The sequence below is a fragment of the Canis lupus genome, chromosome 12 (genome assembly GCF_011100685.1).
Source record: "Canis lupus familiaris isolate Mischka breed German Shepherd chromosome 12, alternate assembly UU_Cfam_GSD_1.0, whole genome shotgun sequence".
Taxonomy (NCBI): Eukaryota; Metazoa; Chordata; class Mammalia; order Carnivora; family Canidae; genus Canis; species Canis lupus.
The window spans coordinates 9572464-9588637 of NC_049233.1; the positions used below are offsets into that span (position 1 = coordinate 9572464).

At 52.7% G+C, this 16174-nt stretch overlaps 1 protein-coding gene and 1 long non-coding RNA gene across 2 annotated transcripts in view; one reads left to right on the plus strand and one right to left on the minus strand.

Moving 5' to 3' along the window:
* Positions 1 to 2649, minus strand: part of LRFN2 (leucine rich repeat and fibronectin type III domain containing 2) — a 178090-nt gene extending 175441 nt beyond the window's left edge. The window contains exon 1 of the mRNA XM_038553982.1: positions 2119 to 2649. The gene's annotated coding sequence lies outside the window, so the exon portion shown is untranslated. The remainder of the gene's footprint in view (positions 1 to 2118) is intronic.
* A 628-nt stretch (positions 2650 to 3277) lies between these two features.
* Positions 3278 to 16174, plus strand: part of LOC111098252 — a 35447-nt gene continuing 22550 nt past the window's right edge. Inside the window, exons 1-2 of the long non-coding RNA XR_005367666.1 lie at positions 3278 to 3640; positions 3812 to 3924. This is a non-coding gene — a long non-coding RNA (uncharacterized LOC111098252). The remainder of the gene's footprint in view (positions 3641 to 3811; positions 3925 to 16174) is intronic.

Consider the following 16174-nt stretch of genomic DNA (forward strand, 5'->3'; position numbering starts at 1 on the left):
CAAGAAAGCGGATTCCCACTCTAGCCAAACCAGAGCTTGGGTGGCCAAAAGGCTGCCAAATCTCCCCAGTGGCGCCACCTACCTCATCTGCATTTCCCACCCCATCCAACCCCTCCTCAGTCTAGCCTCCGGAAAGCTCCCGGCTCACCCTTTCAAAGGCCACACTCCCCAGCTTCCCAGATGTCTGGGCCTGGGGAAGAAACTGGTGCCTCAGAGAAGCAGGGAATTTGAGGCCCAGCAGCCGCCAGGCGGGCACCCCGTCCAGTCCAACCGGCCAGGAGCTGCAGCTGGGAGCCGACCTCGTGCAGAAGCAGCGCCAGAGGCTGAGACCCAAATGCCAAGTTTGCTGTTTGTATTCCCCAGGGTGACGGCAGGAAGATAAGTAACCATATTCCTGAACAGGAATTCGACCAGAAACTCTAAATTGAGGGCTGGGCAGGGGGTCTGAGCAGACACATGTGAGAAGCTGGAGGAGAGAGCCTGCCGGAAGGCAGCATCCCAGCCAGAGTCAGAAGGGAAAGACGACATCCCAGCATCAGCAGAAGGGCCCGGGCAGCCGGGCAGCCGGGCAGCCGGGCAGTCCGGCAGCCGGTGTGGTCCGTGGAGGCTGACAGCTCCAAGACCAGGAGGCCCTCAGGAGCTTTCCTGTGCAAGCCTGACCCTCTTCAGCCTCCAGAGTACCCCACACGCAAGTCCCAAGCTGGCTGGGTTCCACCATGTGTGTGACTCTATGAAGCCAAGGGTGGCAACCAGCCTGGGGGGAACAACCCCAAGACCTCAAGACCCGGGACCCACACTCCCAGTCTCTGCACAGTGCCCTCCCTCAGCCTCCTACCATTAGTTCCAAAGGGCTCCCCATCCCCCCGTATGAACAACAGCCCACCCAGAACCTCACGCCTGCTCCCTGGAACTTCATAGCTCAGAGCCTGGCAGTTCCCTCCCCAGCCTTACTCCTCCCCAACGCGGGGGTCAGTTTCCAGAAGCAGCCTGCACCTTCCCCCAGCCCCACAAGGCCAATCAGCCCATTGCAGCCACAGCGCCACCCCCCATACACACACACACACACACACACACACACACACTGTGGGAAGGCAGGGGGTCGGCATCGACAGCCTTGCCTTGGACTCCAGCTCCCTCTCCCCACCAAATGTCTATCTGTCTGTCTGTCTGTGGTGTCTGTGATTCCCAGTGTGCACTTGCTGTCAGCCTGGCTCTGTCCCTCTGCAGTCTCTGCTCAGGCTCACTCCTCATTCTTTCTCAGGCTTTGGCTTTCGGGGGGGCTTGATCTCCCTTGAACTTGCTGCCTATGTCCTTTGTACTGGGGTGAGGGGAAGAGGAGCAGGACACCTCCCGGGCGGCGTTACCTGGGGTCTGTGCTGGAGCACAGAGCAGTCCATCCCTCTCCTTCCTCCCCACTCAGGCCAACCTCAGAACCCGGGTAGGGCTGGGTGGGAGACAGACCTACCAACCAGGCTTGGTTAATGCCAGTTTCCATATTGCTTCATCATGCCATTCTGATGCCCCTAGCTGCTCACACACAACCCCCCTGATCTCCCCGCCTTCTGCCTGAGGCCAGGACAGGGCCCTAAGCCTGCCCCCCCTGCCTCCCCAAACTGCAACGATGCCTGCCTTCCCTCCACGAGCGCTGAAGCAACCCCTCGGCACCCAACCCAGCTCTACCCCACCCCACCCAGCCCACGGAGCGCAGGGAGCCCTGGCGTCCGACCCAGCCCCCAGCGACAGCTCGAGCCAGGCCTCTCCTCCGGGGAGATGCAACAGAGTGGTCTGGCGGCAAAGTTCTCCTGCTGCTTTCAACGTTGCGGTACACCTGAGGCTGCCGTCTCCCCCTCCGGCTCGCCGGCCTCGCACGGACCCACGCTCCCCGCTGCTCGCCAGAGTTTCACCCCCCACTCCCGGGGAATGAGAGAACGGAAAGGAAAGGATGGGCGAAAAGAGAAAGTGCCCGCAGGAGTGCCTGGGTGAGGGAGTGCTCAAGTGAAAGAGAAAGGGATGCAAAGTTCCCGGTCCTCCCCCGCGCCCCCGGGGGCGCTTTCGGCCCCGCGCCGAGCTCCCCGCAAACACCCGGATCGCGGAGACGCGGCGGCGGCGGCCACTCACCTGGGCGAGGCAGCATCTACCCCCGGCTGGGAGGCTCCGAGGCCGGCTCCGCGGGGCGCCCGGGCTCCCCGGCTCGGCCACGCATCCTTCCCCGCCCGAGACGGGCTCGAGCTAAGCCCTCCGGCTCCGGCGAACGCAGGCAGATGGTGGCCTCGGACGTCCGCGCGGGGAGATCCCTGAGCCGCTTATTCTGTTATATCCATGGCATTCAGCGAAGAGAAGGGAGGAAAAAGCACAACTTGTTCTCTTCTCCTCCAGGTTAAAACAACAACAACAACAACAACAACAAGGAAAAGATAATTCCCCCCTAGGAAGACGCCGGTAGGATTCTCCAGATCGAGCAACCCCGGGCATTCCCAGGGGCCTGGGGCATCTCGGAATGTGGGGTGTCTTCAAGTTCAGACGAGCCAGCCGGGTTGTGTGTGCGTGTGCGTGTGCGCGCGCGCGTGTGTGTCTCCGCGAGAGCGAGCCAGGCACTCACACCCACACGCACACACACAAACACACTCCCCCGCACTCCCCGAGCGCACGCCGCCCCCCGCGCGCGCACACACGCGCGCCCCCGGACACACACGCGCGCGGCGACCGCACGCGCACACCCGGGAGGGAGCCGGGCCGGCGGCGGGGACAGCGCGGGGCCGGCGGCGCCCGGGAGCCCCGGGCCGCGCGCCCCGTCCCCGCCGAGCTCGCCGCGCCGCAGCCCCCAGTGGCGGCCGGCGGAGCTGCAGGCCCCGGGCCCGCCGCCCCAGCGCAGCCCCTTCCGCGCGACCTACACCGCCGCGGGTCCGCAGGGCTTCGCGGTCCCCCCGGGCGGCGCGGAGACGCCGGGAGCCGGCCAGCGGGCTCCGCCGCGGAGGGAGGGAGGGAGGGAGGCGGGGGGGGCGGGCGGCGAGCCCCGGAAGCCGGGAGGGCGGGCGCGGCGGCCCCTGCGCAAGGCGAGCCGGCGGCCGGGACCGCGCCGAGGCCGCTGCCGCCGCCGCCGCCGGTGCTGCCGCCTCCCGTGCGGAGCGCGCCGTGCAGCCCTCGGCCCTCAGCCCTCGGCCCGCCGCCCGCAGGACCGACCCCCGCCGGCGGGCCCCGGCTCGGGTGGGCGCTGGGCCGTCGCGCCCGCCCCGCCCCGCCCCGCCCCGCCCCGCGCCGGCCAGCCGCCGGCCCCGCATCCTGGCGGGGGACCCGGGACGAACGAGCGCCGGGGACACGCACACACGGACTTAGACTTTCCGTGAGTACCGCGGGCTCCGTGAGCTGTGCCGTGGCGCCCGCCGTCCGCGCAGCACCTCTGCAACTCCGGCCTCGTCGGATCCGCCCGGCAACCCCGGTCTGACGGCGCAGGGAGCCGAGGACCAACAGACTGAAGCGACCTGTGGGCGGCACGGGCCAGGGCCTCCCTACCCCAGGCCGACCGCGGGCCTAGCGCAGAGGGTCTGGGTCCGGCCCGGCTCTCGTCGTCCACCCCACTAGGATCAACAACCAGTTCCTGGCAGGGCTGGACTGGGCTCTGCTTTACTGGGCTTCCCAAGAGGTACATGCACCTGTCCCACTGAAAAAAAAAAAAAAAAAGAAAGAAAGAAAGAAAGAAAAAATTTGAGATTCCTGCCTGTACTCTAGCTGGTTATAGATCCAGGGGCAGGGGAAATGTCTCAATCCAGCTCTTCTCTCCTAGTGGCTCACACCTTCCATGCACCTGTCCTAGATACCCACGGGGAGGCACGTGTGGCATGTGGATGTGTCTCTGCAGCCCAGGATTGGCTCAGCTGGATAAATCTGTAATACAAGACCCTGCCTCCTACCTGTCTGTGCACACAGGTGGGTACAGATTGGCAGAAGCCCAGGCACCGAGGCCCATGTTCTGGGCACCCTCTCCATGCGTGCATCCGAGGAAACTGCCAGATCAGCCTACTGCAGACCCTGAAAAACAGGCCTTTCCTGGCAGAGATTCTGGAAAGCCTGGGGAGGGAGGGGGATGGGGGGAAGGGCATGACCAGGATGAAAGTCAAGGTATATCGGAGTGTGCTGGCTTAACAAAAGAGAAGGGCAGACACAGGGGGTAGAGATAGAGAAGAGGAGAAATGAGAAGGAGAGGAAGGAGGAGGTGCTTAAAAGGAGATAGGGGGTAGAAAGGAGAGGGGGAAGGGAGGAGGAAGGGGGAAAGACCAAGGAGGGGGAGATGAGCACGGCCAGAGTTTGTTCCCTTGCTTACCTGTGGTTTTGCACACCACAGGTAGGGGCTTCCCGGGAGGGAGTTTAGGATTGGAAGGAGGAACTATACCCCAGGCTCAAGTCTCTGACTTGCCCCAAGAGAACGGGGCAGAGGGCTAGGTTACCTCTCTACCCTACAGTCACCCATGAGAAAACCAAAATCTAGTGGCAGGGATAGGACCCAGCTGCACCAGAGCGAGATGGAGCTACTCTTGGAGACCCCTAAAGCATTAGGATGGTGTGGAGGAGGGGCCAGTGCACCCAGGGATTCTGGACAGATGCCCCAATCCCTGCTCCAAAGTGAACCCAATGCCTCATCAGAAAGTTTTTTGCAGTTCGGAGAAGGGAATGGACATTTCATGAAGAGCCAGGATTTGGATAATTTCATGTCTTTTTTTTAATGCATATGCATGGAATTTATTTAAATGAATGGTTCCTTTCTTGCACTTTGGGTAATTCTGAGGACAAGTGTTTTTTTTTTGTTTGTTTTTTGTTTTTTTTTTTTCAAATTATGTCTGCCTCACCTATCCGCTAAGCATGGGACTAGGAGTCAGGTTCTTGGATGCTCACGATGGCTTTGTATTAACAAGCCATATATCAGTCCCTTCCCCTCAGAGGAGTTCCCTTCATATACAGCTGCCCAGCTCTAGGAACCCCTGAGTGACCTCAGCAGTTGGAGCAGGGTGGGGACCCAGATGTACCTTGGGAGGCCAAGAGAAAGTCAGTCTGCAGTCACCATTCACAGTGGAAAACCCCCAGAATATAATCTGCATCTCAATAATGGAAAGGTGAATGATGGTGGATTTTTCTGATTACTTGAGCAAACCCAGAAGGGCTGGATAGGGGTACTGTTGGGCCAACTACCTGGCCGCTTTTACTGATTGCTGACCACAGAGGAGAGCCAGGGCTTCCCAAAAAGGTAGGGTGGGAGTAGGGCTGAAGGAACAAAGAGAAGAGAAAGCTGGTACACAAGCCATTCTAATGATGGGCATTGGGATTCTTCTACTTCTCACAGTTTTGCTCTTCTAAATAACCCTGTAATGGACATCTTTGTGTCTGACTCTCCACCCACATTCTTGTTGTGTCTCTGCTTGCACTAGATTCCTGGAAGTAGAATTACTGGGCCAAAGGGCATGAATATATTTCAGGCTCTTGGTACATACTACTTTGTTTCAGTTTGAGAGTCCAGAGAGCTCGCAGCAGGTGCTTAAGGATATTCTCATTCGCTCTTTCTCTATGTCTCTGTGTGGCAGAGGGTGACTGTGCCTTGGGCCTCATGCTGCGTAGCAGAGCCACACTGTGCCCTTGGATATAGCTCCAATAGCCCAAACTGTATTTAGCCCAAGCTCCCCCTGACCTGCAGCCATGATTCATCTTCCCCTGCTCTGCTGGGCACTTGTGACCAGCCTCACCTTATTATCTGCAGCCCCTGGCTTTCTGGCTGGACTCTAGGCACCAACACCACACCACCACCACCACCACCACCACCACCACCACCACCACCACCACCAGCACCCTTCTGGGCACATGGCTGGTTTCCCATACCCCCCTGCTGGGTAGGATCACAGCACCTGACCAGAAGAATTCTCAGGAGGGGCTGGAGCAGGGAGGCCTCCAGCATGAGGAAGAGAAGGCCACATTGGCCTAGGCATTCCTAACCAATAGAAGGGCCCCCATGCAAAGAACCATGGGGAGCCTCTCTTCTCTCTACCCACCAAGCATGAAAAAGAGAGAAGAAACCCGTGTAAGTAGCAGTGAGGGATTCAGATTAGATGGCAGGACAGAGCCAGGTACCTGAGCCTATGAAGTCACAGGGTAGGGACCGTGGAGCCTGCTCCATGAAAGAGGTACAATCTGTAATCCCAAGAATATACTAGACACTTCTCAGAGTCTCCCATGGCACATCGTGGCCTAAAGAGTGACTTTGTGGGCTAGGGGAATAAGATAGATACTGGCGCACAGACTCATAAAGACATGAGATCCCCCTCCACTATAGTCTATCACCCTAAGGGGCTGGAAGCAGGGAACCACTCCTAAATTCTCAGCACCCCATTCACTCTGCTTCCCCCAGGACCAACAGCCAGCCTGACCCCAGCTTATCCCACAGGCCTGTGGAACTTGGGCAAATGCATCATCATAGCTGAGGCCCAACCCCAACCAGGAGTGTACTTTCTGGAGTCAAAGACCAGTATCTTAATCCTGCAGTACCCTCTACCCCTCCTCCCTTCCCAAGTGCTAGAGTAAGAAGCAGCCCAAATAAATCCCTATTAGTATGCATATGTATTCCCAAATTCCTTAACAGCATGACTAACACCACCTACAGCCATTAGCTCGAGTATGTTTTCTAAATCCAGTTTACTTTTCATCAGCAAGCCCTCTGTTTACTCCCATGGGCTCCCTTCACAGCCTCACCCTCTTGCCTCAACACCAGGTCTGGGGTTGGGTGTCTGAGGCATCCACAGGTCAGAGGGTCCTGGGAGATCATATTCAATCAACAGAGATGTCTCCCTGAGTATCCCTATGCACCACCTAGCCCTCCGCTAAATATTGTAGGGAGAAGGGAGGGAAGGAGAAGGCAGTCTCTTCCCAGAGAGAAAGGACACAAACCAACTCTGGCACTGTGCCTTGCAGTCTATAAAGAGCATTCCCAAATGCTACCTCACTTGTTCCTCACAACAATTGCATGAAATAGATCATCATCCCCATTTTACCAACAAAGACACTAAGTCCTATATGGGGAACATGATGGCTCCAAGAGTTTGAAGCTCTGAATGGATGGCCTGGGATTGCAGACCACATCACCTGACTCCACATCCCAGGCCCCTTCCTTTGTACAGAGGGGCCTCTCTGAGACTGGCCTGAATGCCATTCTGGGACAAATTTTCTGGTTCAGTCTGAGGTTCAGTAAGCACCTGGCAAAGGGAAGGCCAAGGTAACCAGGGCCAGCTAGGTGGGGATTTTCAGTCGGGGAGAACCACCCTGGCAAATGCAGAGTTAAGAGGCCTTGGGCTTGTGGGATAGTGTGGGAGAAAGAGCACCAGAAGGGAAGGGAGAGGATCTGGATTCTGGTTCCTTAGTGTGACCTTGCGCAGCTTTTCCTTTCTCTGGGACTCAGCTTCTCCATCTCTAAAATGGGAGAATCAGGGCTAAATGATCTCTAGGAACTGATGAAGAACAAGAAAGAAAATAGTCAACCAGAGTTGGAATCGAGCTGCTTTGACTCAATGGGCAGTGGATAGTGGACCAATGCCATTGAGTTCCCTGGCTTTTGCCTCCTGTAAGGAATCCCCAAACCCTAAGGGTAGTATTGAAGCAGAAACTCTGTGGGCTGTGGCAAGTGTCCGATGGGACCTGGGAAGGATCAGAACTCTTCACTCCACCCAGGCACTTGCCCCAGCACACCGCCACCCCCCGCCCCCCGCCAGTGCTTCATGGGACCATCTTGCACCCCCAGCCCCACCTCTTCTCTTCCCATCAGGCATATAACAGCAGGCTTCCCAGGCAACACGTATGGCACACTGTGTGCCAGCCACTCCTCTTTGCCTGAATAATGGTTATTTTATTTAATTCTCACAAAACCCTATGAGGCATGTAGTGTTATTCCCATTTTACAGATAGGGAAACCATGGCACAGAGAGGCTGTATAACTTGCTAGATCAGAGTTGGCAGGTGGCAGAGCCAGCATCCTAACCCTGGCACTCAAACTCCAGACCTTGTACTAGAAGTGATTGGTTGTAAAATAAAAATGTGTTTAAGGAGAATCAAGGTAAGGAAAAATCACCATCCCAAGCTCCCAAATGGACAGAGTAGACTTCCTGCTTTCACACCACTTCTTAGTATCTCTTCCTGCTTTCTTTTATGTATTGTTTGGAGTATATAGTCATAAGCATGTGGTTTGTTTTATAATCCAGTCAACTGTGGAAGCATAGCTATTGTCATTTATGTTCCTGACTTAGCATCCTTCACCCAAGAGATTTATCACAGCAGGAATTGACTGACTACAAAATTCTTTCCGTCCCTTCGTCAAGCCCTTGGCTTTTCTTTCAAAGGAATTTGGAGAGTGGAGCAGAAACTGACCCATTCCTGGTCCCGAGCAGGACAACAATTCAACCTCCTCTGATAAAACTGCCTTTGTAGGTTTCATGTGAAAACTACAGAGAAGGATTAAGGGAAAGAACAGCTGTGGCCCCTTTCTACACTCTGACAGAGCTGACCAGCTGTGTCTTCAAATGCTTATCCTATAAGAGAATAGGGTAAAAATGAAAAGTTTGGGGAAATTCTCTATTTCCAGGATAGAGCGATCACTTGCAAGCAAGGAAATCAGACAAGACTTGGAGGAGGCATTGACGTTTGAATGACACTTGAAGGTTGGTTGGCATTTTAAGGAGATGAGAAACAAGAGGTCCAGGTAGGGGTAAGAGTATGGATGAAGGCAGGGAGGCAGAGCAGTAAAGTGAGTGTGGGTTTTCTGGTGTAACCAAAGCAAAAGCAGAAGTCACGGTGGTAAAAAATGCGGGCTCTTGCATATAGACCCTTGGTTTAAATTCAAATCCCCTGCCTGTAGGGAAAATGCCTTTAGGCTAGTTGCCGAGCCTCTCTGTGGTTCCATTTCTCCAATGGTAAAGTGAGATTAAAACAGTGACAATGTCACAAGCTGGAAGAGAGGCCTGAATGATATACACAACTGTAGAATATTAGAGTGGCACATACTAAGTGTTTAAGAAGTGTTAGTTGTTGTTATTACTGTTATTATTTTATAAAAGCAAAGCAGGAGAAAGAGCAGACTTGGCTATGAAGATAATGGATCTGGGTTCCTCTATGTAAACAACTGTAGTGTTTTGAACAGATCCATGTAAGGGCTTGGTAGTTGAACTGTTGGGGGAAGGGCCTGAACAACAGAAAAGCATTTATAAATGTATTGAAATAGTCCAGGAAGGGAGAAAGGGGGTCAGATCGAAGGCTATCTTAATGACAATAAAAGAGGGTGGATGTAGAATGGACCAGACCCCAGAGGGGACAAGATTGTGGAGTTCTGAGGGGAAGGAGGATCGTGGTCAAAGCCATCTTCATGTTATGAAGACTACTCAACTGGAAGAGTGGTTGGTATCCTCGAGAGATATTGGGAAGATGGGAGAAAGTGAGAGATAGGGAATGATGAGTTCCACACTGGGTGTTTGGAGTTTGGAAGCGTGGGGACCCTTGGATATAATGCAATAAATGGGTTTGGAAGAAATAGAGTTCTGTAGAATGGAGTTGGAAGGTCATGGGGGTGGAGCAAATCCCTAGAGGAGAAAGTGTAGAGTGAGAAGGAGTGGGGGTTAGGAACTTACACTTACTCAGCTTTATTCCACATGTGGTCCTACACTACCCATTTTATACATATTACCCATAATCCTCTCTGCAAAGCAGAAATCTGTTAGCCCCATGTTATGCAGAAATTGCTGTGGCTCTACTAGATTAAGTAGCTGTCCAAGGTCACTCTGTTAGAGAAGTCAGGCAAGGAAATAGAGAAGCAGCCTGCAGAGGGGTAGAAGAACAGACCCCTATCATGGGAATCAAGGAAGGGGAGGGGCTAAGAGCTTTGCTTCTCAATGCCCCCATGTGAAGCTCACATAGGAAATGGTATTTATATGGCACATGGAGGGTAAACAGAGAGGCTGTTCTTCATGGGGGGGGGGGGGATGATTTCCCCTCAGAAACCGGCCCTCTGCCTCCACATTGCTGTTCCCAGTACTGAAGTAATCAATATCCCAGCACAGCATGAAGCATGGTTATATTGAAAATATCTAACAACTAGTACACACGGGTATCAACCAATAGGAGCAGAAGCCCCCTGCCACACCAGATATAGTTCTGCCTCATTGTTACATAATGACGAGGTCTGTCTCAGGGTCCTAGACCAGGGGCTTTGGCAGTCAGGTGGGGGTAAGGGGACTCCGGCAGTGGTTCAGAAATATTTCCATATTTTAATCACCCACATGGCTGAATGGTGCATCTCTGGCCTGCCTGTGACCAATATCCAGCACACCCATGTGCTGTGACACACCGACTAGGACCACTGGCTCAGAATTTGGTTACATGGTATATCTGACCTGGCAAAGGGTTAGATGTATGAGGATGGTAACTAGTAAAGTCAAGAGCTTAGATTTGGCGATTCAGAGGTCATTGGTGGCCTTTAAGAGAGCAATTTCTGCAGTGTTATGGGTATGGAAACCAGATTGCTAGTGGTTGGGACTGAGTGGGAGGTGAGGAAGTAGAGGCGGTGAGCATATAATACTTTTTCGAGAAGTTTAGCTGTGAAAGGAGGGTGGAAGGTGGGATGGAAGCTCAGGAGAAATGAGAATGGAGGAAAGACTTTCTTGGGGGTGGGAAACACTTGGGTGTAAGCCAGAGTGAAGCAGCCGGTGTAGAGAGAAAGCAAGAAGAGATTGTCCTGGGGGAAGGGAAGGGCAGGAAAGGTTCAGGCATGAACCTTAGAAAGAGAAAGAGGTCCTTCTTCTGCAGAGACCAGAGGAAATAAACAAAGGAAAAGGAGACGATTTTGAGGTGGAGGGAAGTGATATGTGGTCTGGATCTTGTAAGTTGCATGGTACAGAGAGAGGAAGTGGGATTTGAAGGGAGAGGGAGGTTGGAGCAGCCCCTTGGGGATGAAACTGGCAGTCTGCCAGACGATGAATATGGGTATTTCAGGCAGAAGTGAAGCCCATTGCTTTTATTTTGCTATGGTGGGAAGCTCAAGGAGGGCATGGGACTTTGTCCTGCACTTTAACAACCTGGAAACAGCAGAAAGAACCAGCATGTATGTGCTCTAGGAAGGGAGTGGGGATGTATCGACTATGTAGTAAACTTGGAGTCCTTGTGAAAGATGGATTGTGGGGTCCTGGATAAGCAGGCTAGTAAGGATAGGATTGGGAGTGGGGTGGGCTTGCTTTGAAGGGGAACTGGGGTTTAACAGACTTGGAGTGACAGGTGGAAGGATAAACATCTGTGGCCAGAGCAAAGGAGAATACAGACTTTAAAGTTTTTACGATTGTGCTGGATGTTGCCTGTTGGCAAGAGACCCAAACCTGCTCTTTCCTACTCCCCCCTGTACCACAGGGGTCTAGACACACAAAACTCATTCCCAAGACTCCCTTGCTAGCCGGATTCCACATAGGGTCTACTGATGGGAAGCACTCAAGTGAGCTTAGAAGGCATGAAGAAGGTGGAAGCTATTTCTGCTTCTGGTGGCAGCACTGGCAGGGATGTGGGCTCAGGGATTCTTCCCAGTGTTAGTGGTGGTGCTGCCATGTCACCACCATGTCAGAGAATGCAGGACCCTGGGATCTGAAATGTGATATTTCCCCCTACATACTCTTTCAGCTGTAGGGGCAGTAATGGCTTCTTGAAGCTGTCAAACTCTTTCTTTTTTTGTTTTTTTTTAAATCCAACCAACACCTTGAATACACGTGCCTTGTATTAAATTCCCCTCTGTTCGAAATACCTAGGGTGATTTCTGTTTTCCAGGTGATACAGTTTTACCTGCTGGAAAGCCCGGGATGTCATGTGGTGTATGAATGGCTGAAGTTAAGAGATGAAGGAGATAAAGGCCTTGGGAAGGAGAGTACTGAGGTCAAATAACTGAGATACCAGGGAAGTAAAGGCTAAGCATAAGAATCTGTAATTGAGGCTAGAGAGGAACTCTCACACCTTCCTCCAGGCTCTGGATTCTATTGGAATATCTGAAGATTCCTCCAACATACCTTCCCAGCTTTCACTGAACCAGAGAACACGCTCCTTCCACCCAGCTCCCCAAGTTACTTTCTTCCTCTGTACTCCTATGGGATCCACCAATGGATCAAACTGTGATATGTTTGTCATCCACTCTCCCTTGCAAACTAGGTTACCTTCTAGTTTCCCCACCTACCCAAATCACCAGGAATGTATTTTGTCTGCACAGTTTTGGGAATTTTGTTCCTTCTTAAGATTTTCTTAATCTGGAGCCCATGGGTGATTCTAAGGGGGACTATGACCCACCTGAAATTGTGTAGCCAATTTCACATGTATATGTGTATGGTCTTTTTCCCCTTGAGAGAGAGAGAGACTATTACATCTATCACACTTTCAAAGGTATCCTTGTTCTCTTCACCTTGAATGTGGTTCTAGGGAGAGGGAAAGAACGGTCACTGATGAGTCTTAGGAAATTCCTTGGCTCAAAGTCTGAACATTTTCTGTGACCTTGAAAAAAAGACACTTTCACTCTCTGGGTCTCAGTTTTTCATCTGTAAAATGAAAACATAATTTCTGCCTTTCAGGATTATTGTAAGGATTAGACACAGTAGAAAAGCCAGTACAGCACCTGGCGTGGTTGACTTTTCACACAAGGTAGCTATTGGTATTGTTCAGGTTCCTCCAGAAACAGACCTTTAGATAGTGGTTTGAGTACAAGTATTTGATCTGGGAGGTGACCCAGAAAATGTCAGTAGAGGAGTCAGAAGTGAAGAAAGGGAAATAACCCCAAAAGGACGCATCATCAAGCAAGTATTTTCAATTGGAGCTCATTCCCCTCGGAATCTGTGGGTTACAGTATGAAACACACTCTGAATTGCCCCCTCCAGGGGTGAGGAAGTGGAGTGTTTAGCCATCTACTTGCCATCCATCATTGGCTGAGGGCTTTTAGGGACATTAACTCTCCAGCACAACTGACTCCCTTGGCCAGGAAAAAACCCTCAGACATAGTCTCAGGTGTTCATAGTAGCAACTTAGTTGTGTAAAGGTTCAATGTCCAAGAGATAAGAGCAGGGCAATGACCGTGACTGGCACAGTGAGTAATAAGAAGCCTTCCCCTATCCCCACTATCAGCATTGACAGATTCCACACTCCCTGTCTCATTAGCCCTTAGCTTGTCCTGTTTGCTCTGTGTTGGACTAGCATTACAGTGTCCTGTGCACACACACCTGTCTCCAAGAGGACTGGGAGCTTTTTGAAGGCAGGGATTGTATCTTCTGCTAATTCCCTGATAACCGGATTCGGCATAGTGGCTGATACAAAATGAAAATATCTAGTACATGTTTATAATGAATTAACAGCTCTTGGAATGGCAGTTTGGAGGTTTCTGATGACCCCACTCTGCCAAAAGGGTGGCACCATTAGGCACTCCACGCACAAGGTAGGAGATTTATGGCCCCTCCTGTTCTTCTGGCAGGTGCCTTTATCACAGCGTGTATGGTTCCTGAATCATTTGCCAAGGGATTCATGTCTCAATATTATAATCTCCAAAGCGATGATATTAGAAATTCAATTTTAAAAAGGAACTGTTTAGGGTGTCAGCACGTTATGATAATTATCTGAGAGGATTTTTCCCCCCTGCTTGTTCTTGAACTGCACTGGTAAGCTCTTTTTCACCTCAATACAATGAATCCGGAGAATATGGACTATTTATGTGTATGTCCCCCACCCCCACCCTCATTCTCATCTCCCATCCCCATATTGCCAACACATGGGGAGCGGTACTCTGTTCCCCGGAGCACACGACTGAATAAGCCTGATTGCTTTCCTGTATTTCTTTATAAAACTTTAAATATTCATCGCGCCATCAAATTAAATGGGATTCTTTGGCTGTCATTCTTTTCAACACACTGAGTTCTTTTCTCAGGTACTTGTCCTACCACCATTTGAAGCCTCTGGGGACTCGGCATTTATCTAACATTATCCCCTATAAGCTGGGCTCCCAATCAAGTGAGAAGGATGCTAATGAAAATAGAAGGGTGGGGCTTGTTGCTGAGGCCAGGAAATCAGTTGAGGGAGAGGTAAGGGAGGGGGTTGGAGGAGAGCAAAAAATAAAAAAAATAAAAAAAATAAAAAAGTCCAGCTGGTTTCTCCTAGCCCAAAGGAGGAGGTTTGCGGATGAAAGGCCAGCCAGAAGGAGACACAATGGAGTGGGTCAAAGGTGAAATGGAAACCACCCGACAGGTCCATTTCAGCCTTCCTTCTTCCCTCTTCACCAAGTTTAAGGGCAGAGTTCAGGATTTCAATATTCCTGGTCCAGACACAGAGAGCTGGGTAGATGACATTTTGAAGGCCCTTCCAGCCCCTCAAGTCATTAAATTTCTTTGTCCGACAGCGACAGAAGCTTAACAAGAAAGGGCCGACGGGACTCTCCAGGAAAAAAACGGGGCGGGGGAGGGGGGCACGTGAATATGCAGATCCGGCTGAATATTATGTACAGCACTGCGTTGCATTTCAGTGCAATACATGATATTTTGATCTACTTCCTCTGCTTGCGCGCTCCCTTACCAGGGGAATCGGCTAGCCAGCCGCGAGCTAATGTGCCAGGGCCCGGGTCGCCGTGTCCACGCTGCAGTCCTTTAGAACCGGCCTGAATTCGGGGACCGCGCGGCGGCGAGAGGCCCGGGCGCTGCGGCTGCGGCTGCGGCTGCGGGAGGCGGGAGGCGGGAGGCGGGAGGTGCAGGCGCGCGGCCGGGTGCAGGGGCGGGGCGGGGCGGGGGCGCTGCGGGCGGCGCTGCGGGCGGGCACTGCTGCAGTCCGCACTGCGGGCCGCCGTCCGCCCTGCCCGGCGCGGGGTTGGCCGCCGCCGGGGTCCGCCGCGCTTCGGGAGCACGCGGTGCTGGACAACGCACGGAGCGCTCTGGCCAGGGGCGCCCGCTCTTAGGACCTCCCCGAGCAGTCACAGCACCTAGACCCCCTAGACCACGACGATTGCTGGGGGGGGGGGGGGGGGGAGATGGGGGAAATCTGGGCGACCTCTCCGCAGCAGGAAGAAGCACCAGGTCGCAGCGGGGAGTTGGGTGAGGCCAGTCTCCTCACTGGGCCTCGACTTTTTTCATGTGTAACGTGTGGATTTGTTCTGGCTGCTGCCAAAGGACCCTCAGGATACTACTCCCCTAGCAATCAATTGCTTATCAGTGCAATAGAGGCCTGTTAGAGCAGCAGTTCTCAGACCTGGCTGACCATCAGTATCACCTGTGGAAGGGACAAACTGCATATTCTCAGGCCAACTGTGGAGTTCTGATTCAGGGGCAGCACTAGGAAAGTGTGTATTTTGTATGTATCCTGGTTGACTCTCCCAAATGAGTCAGAGGAGTTTGAGAAATATTGTATTAGAGCACCTCTCTGATTTTTTTTTTATTTTGCCCTGCCCTCACATCTGTGCAACACACACACACACACTAGCATCCCTGTGCACAAATGACTTATTTATTCCCTAAACTTTCAAAGCACTCATTATGTTCCAGGGAGACCTTAGTTTTCTCCAAGATAAACAATCTATAAGAAAAGGCAGTTGCTCTCAGAGAGGCCTTACTCTCAGAGACAGGCAGACAGCTAACTGTAATACAGAGTGATAAGGGCCCCAGCAACGGTGTGAGGCTGAGTGCCATGGAAGCACAGATGTGTAGGCTCATGCTGTGTGCTCATACAGTGGGGCAGATGGCTGCCACGCTTGGGCAGGGTGTCACTCTCGTGGACCTGCTGCACGCGGGTTTTTCATGCACAGTTACCTCGGTATCATGGACAGCTCTCCATCTGTGCGTTATATAGCATGCCGCCAAGTAGAGCGATAATTGCTCTGCTCATTCATCACGGAATCTCCGGGGACCACTAACTTGCCGAAAGAGCTCCCTCCACCTAGTCTTCTGCACCACAATGGTTCTCTTTGTATTCTCTTCTCCTCTTTGCCTTCCTCTTTCTCCAAGTTCTTCCTCTCTCCCTCCCTAGCAACCTGTCTCCACTTTAGTAGCCACCACCACCCACCTCATCAGAGAGTCTCCTTTCCCCCAACTCCATTTCTTGTCTCTAGCTGCCAGATGCCATCTAGGCTGAGGGTGGTTTGTAGTTGCAGCAAGTGAGGGAACTCCTT